Source organism: Ixodes scapularis, unplaced genomic scaffold (genome assembly GCF_016920785.2).
Source record: "Ixodes scapularis isolate PalLabHiFi unplaced genomic scaffold, ASM1692078v2 PGA_scaffold3__209_contigs__length_174095766, whole genome shotgun sequence".
Classification (NCBI taxonomy): domain Eukaryota; kingdom Metazoa; phylum Arthropoda; class Arachnida; order Ixodida; family Ixodidae; genus Ixodes; species Ixodes scapularis.
Genome location: NW_024609868.1, coordinates 95,346,704 through 95,352,170, shown reverse-complemented (window position 1 = coordinate 95,352,170; position 5,467 = coordinate 95,346,704).

Genomic DNA, 5,467 nt, shown 5'->3' with positions numbered 1-5,467 from the left:
AATATTTACGACTGCAACTTCCGGTCCTCAAAATGCCTGCAGCAGACGACGAATGCAAGAAGTATGCCGTCTGCCACACGCCCGCTGGCCAAGCCGGCGCTGGCGTCTGAATCGGGTGAATAAAGACGATAATCTGATATTCCATTTGTTTGAAATATAATGAGTTTTAGACACTTATAAGAATTCATAGTGGAGTGCGATGCAAAATATGGTTTATCGAAAGTCTGCCCGGGCGTCGATCGAGATGATCGTCTGCTAAAAGATCAGATTGCACCCGTGAGAAAAGCACTTCAGGCGATCGGTTGAGATCCCAAATTTTGTTTGCGGACTCGCGCTACGGGAAGGTGCTTCGTACTTGGTTGTAACCATCGCGTGGAAAAAGATTCGTGCAGTTTCTTCAGATTTCCGCACGAACCCAAAACGCGAAAGAACTGGATAAAAAAAAAAAGAAAACATAAGGTGAGTTTATTACAGATTGTACTCTCATCGCGGGTTCGATGGAGATCTTCACCGAAAGAGCACATCCACGGAATTTAATGTATACAAAAAGAAAAAAAAAAGAGCGAAATTGCGATAGACATGCAATTTTTTAATAACCTGAAAACCTCTATAATAATAACAAACGACTTACCTCGTCGGCGTAGGATTTGTTTCTCATGTTGGCCTGCACTACGCCGGTAATGCACTTCAGGTCGTCGTCGTAACTGATCTGCCTGCCGTGGTTTGATTTTACGAAATTTTCGCCCCTCTGAACTAACCTGAGTCCCCCCCAAAAAAAAGAAGAAACAAAAAAAAGTACATTGCGGAGGTTTCTACGGCTATGGCGACGCACTCGCTTGTGTTGCTCGTTTACCGACGCAATTCAATGACGACGCCGGCTGCAACAAGGGCCAGCAAATCTATTGTGTCGTCTGCTACCAAAGCAAAGCGGAGTGGAATACTTCAGAAATGGTTTTCATCGTTGCAATACGACGCTAAGATGACAAGAACATCTTCATAATTAGATATCAAAAAGTTAGGTTGCTTACAAAAAATGATCTACTTACCCGTTAGCGAAAATCTAGCCTCGCGTGGAGTCTCCATGCATTAGTTCATAGCAACGTCCCTACCAACGGTTTGTTTGGACCCAGACGCCATGCTGTGACGTCATCACTTATGGGGTCAATTGTAAGCGGGCGCCACTCTTGCCACTGCACCCTCCAGAACACTGTAGCGCAGCACTGAGCTAGATTTCACGCCACTTCCTAGAAGTGGCGCGCGGCACGTGTCTCGAGCATTTCCACAACAATGAATGGCGCCACTTTTCCCAGGATAGAAAGCTTTAGGTAAACCAACGCTCAAAGTGTGTAAAGAACAAACCTTGCGCTACGCATACTACTATAAAGCGTGTTTCACATGCAGCGATTTTGGCCCTAGAGCGGCGCGATTTCTGCCGTCGCGGCGCTCGTGCCGCGACGGCACAATTGCGCCGCTCTAGGGCCAAAACCGCTGCATGTGAAACACGCTTAATACCCCTGTTATACTCCTGTTACACGGGCACACTTAAGGCTCTGTTATACTCCGACGTAACGCGTGCGCGCGCGCGAGCGCGTCACAGCGACGTCACGTCGGCGAAAACCCGACGCTCTATACTCCGGCGTCGTGGCGTAACCGACGCGACCGGCGGCGTTCGACGCAGCCTGACCACCTCGACGCCAAAATCCATGGAGCATGCCGTATTCCGCGCCGGCCGCGCCGGCGACGCCGGACCAGGATGCATCACGCGCTGGCTCCCGGCAGCCCTCAGACGGGAAGCGCGGCGAATACGAGCAATAGCAGACGACGGGAGCACTTCGTGTGGCGCCATGTTCGAAGAATCGGACTCGGTCGGGGGTCGAGAAGCTGATCGAGGGAATTCGTCCTCACCTGTGTTTCTACGACACGAGGAACACAGGTGAGGACGACACGAGACCGTGCGCTTGTCAAAGATGTAGGGTATAAACATTTACCACCTACGCTTGCGGCGCAGGCGGTGCACCAACAGTGCAAGCGCGAGTTTTCGTCGGGCAAGGTACGTCCACGCCATCGCTCGAACTTGGCGCTCAAGAAGCGCGAGAATTCTCGTCTGCTATTCGAAATGAAAAGGAACCGGAAATGGCGCACTCTCGCAGGAAGCGCGCCCTCGTAGCCAGATTCTGCGCATGCGCCGCGCTGGCGACCCACCGACGCGCGCCGCGGGAGTCGCCAGGGCCGCCGGAGTATAGACGCTTTGCAGCAGCTGTGCATGGACGCCGCCATAACTGACCTTCAGTTTTTGTTTTCCTCTTATTTTGTTTATTTCACTTCATCATTACCATAGCAGGCCAGGTTATTGTCATATTAGATTCAACTGTGTCCTTTTCTAAAGCATCGTCCTTTGTAGAGAATCGTCAACTACCGTTTCAGTTGCTCGGCATCTCGGTAAGACAAGAGAAGGTCGGCTATGGCGGCTGCAATTTGGCGCGTGTGTAAAGCGTCTATAGAGAGGTCGAATTTTTGACGCGCGCGGCGTGACCGACGTGACGTAGCCGACTTCGGCCAGCGTTCGCTTGCGCGCGCGTTACGTCGGAGTATAACAGAGCCTTAAACCACGGTTAACTCAGCTTAACTGCTGTTGCGCGGCACCACAGATACCGCACTATACTCTCTGACAGCTATTTCAGAAGAAGTTAAGAGCGCGCGCGCACTGCTTCGATAGATTCTCAAGATGCTCAAGCGCACGTTCGCCCATAGCTTTGACTGCATAGCCGCAGAATGTTGTCCGCAAGTATTGTGCGCTATCTGTGGCTTAGCGTAACTGCAGTTAAATGTACCCGTGTTATACCCCTGTTACACGGGCACACTTAACTGCAGTTACGCTAAACCACAATTAGCGCACAAGACTTGCCGACAACATTCTGCGGCGATGCAGTCAGAGCTATGGGCGAACGTGCGCTTGAGCATCTTGAGCACCCATCAAAGCAGTGCAATCGCTCTCTTCACTTCTTTTGAAATAGCTGTCCGAGGGTATAGTGCGGCATCTGTGCTGCCACGTAACCGCAGTTAAAGCTGAGTTAACCGCGGTTAAGTGTGCCCGTGTAACAGGGGTATAACAAGGGTATTACACGGGAACCCTTAACCGTGGCTAACTCAGCTTTAACTGCTGTTACGTGGCACCACAGTTGCCGCACTATACTCTCGGACAGCTATTTCGAACGAGGTGAAGAGCGCGCGTGCACTGCTTCGATCCGTGCTGAAGATGCTCAAGCGCACCCATAGCTTTGACTGCAAAGCCGCAGAATGTTGTCCGCAAGTATAGTGCGCTAACTGTGGCTTAGCGTAACTGCAGTTAAGTGCGCCCGTGTAACAATTTCAATTCAATTCAATTTTTATTTTCAGATCAAGTAATACAAAATAAAGAGCTGGCCCACAAAAGTAGCATTCTGCTTGTATGTGGGGCCAGGCGACCAACTAGAATACATGTTGTAACAAAAACAAAGAAAGCACTCCGCAGCACAAAACAAAAACGAAAGGAACACCCAAATAGCAACACAAATAAATACAAAAATGGAACACGTTAGAAGCTGAAATATAGGTGCTTATAGCCAAGTCTGCTCATGCAACCATGAAATAAAAGTACGAAATATCTGCAACGGTCAGGCTACGATATCTACAGCTCAGATGCTTGACACCAATTCCTTACTTTCCTTTTTAGTGCCCTAGTGGAATCTATATTCATAAGGGACTCTGGGAGTTCGTTAAATAAAGAAGGAATGTAATGATTTCTGTTTTTCTTTCCATACAGTGTGTATATTTTCGGAATGACGTATCTTTCAGTACGTCTCAAATTTCTATTTTTATTTACGACAGTTTTCTAGGAATTACTGAAATAATTATTTGTTATTGCTACGTATGTAAAAAAGCTTTTAAAAAACAGGATGTCCAGCTCTTTAGCTTTCTCTTGAGTTTCCAATACTTGATATGAAGTTCCATATGATATGTTGTTTATCATGTGCTTTAGTATCCTATCTATCGCTCGTGTTTTGTATTCTGAACAATGACCGTACAGTGTAATACCGTACCGTAATGCAGCTTCCGCCAAAGATTTCAACACAAGTAATCTTATCTTCAAGCTGCACATACTTTTGAGTTTATACAAATACGCTGATATGACTCGTAGTTTTTTTACAACACATTCCACCTGCGCATTCCACAGCATCTGTTCGTCAACAAAGACGCCTAAATATTTAACTGAACTGTCGTATGTTAAAGGTTTACAGCTGCAATCCAGACACTGCACCGAGTGCAAGCAAATATTTGGAGATGTTACTATCTGTTTGTGCGGATTTCGAAAACACATCAGTTTTGTTTTTGCAACATTCACAGAAATAAAATTCGCAGCAAACCATCTAATTATCATATCAATGTCTCTCTGAAAAACAGAAATTGCTTCATCATACTTTTCATGTGGTAAAACTAATACGGTGTCATCCGCGTATTGAAACATTTTTGACTGAAGGGGCAGAAACCCTAACCCATTCATATAAATGTTAAATAACATTGGCCCCAAAGTACTTCCTTGTGGCACCCCGAATTGGACTTGAGCCGGGCTGCTAAGATTATTCATTATCTTAACCATTTGGAATCTATCCTTGAAGTAATTCTCGAAAAATTGATAAAAAGAACCTCGAAACCCCATACTATATAATTTTTCCAACAATAACGAATGATCGATGGTATCGAATGCCTTTGACAGGTCTACGAAAAGAGCTAGGGCTATTTTGTTATTATCGAGTGTTTCGGTAATGCAGTCAGCAAAATCCTCCAGTAGAGTAATGGTACTTTTTTGTTGCCGAAAGCCGTATTGCATAGTGCTTATCAGGGAAAATTTGTCGCAAAAATTATTCATTGCTATTTGAACCCATTTTTCGATTACGTGTGTCATGAATGGTAGGATTGATATGGGTCTGTAGCTCCCGACCTCTTGCTGCTTTCCTTTTTTGTATAACGGCCTTATCACAGATACTTTTAAACCCTTAGGAATATTTCCGGTATGCAATGTGTCATTCACTATTTTAAGCAAAATGTGTTTTACTTTATCGAAATTGTAGCGTATGTCCCTAACTCGAATATTGTCGATTCCTGGCGTTTTTGTTATTGACATAGCGTGGATGATACGCAACAAATCACTTTCTGTCATATCTGGAAGATAAGCTGAGTTAACGCAGCATGTTGGGGAAACGTCATTTAAGCTGGTCGCCGGTATATTCTTTTTAATTTCTTTTACGTCTTGGATAAAGATTTTGTTGAACATTTCTGCTAACTCGCTGTAGGAACTAGATTCTTTAAAATGTTTTTTGTATCGTATCATCAATACTATTTTTAGTTTTCCTGCCAATTATTTGGTTAACCAAGTTCCACGTTTCTTTCGGATTTCTAGTCGAAGCTTTAAACTGGTTTACATAATAAT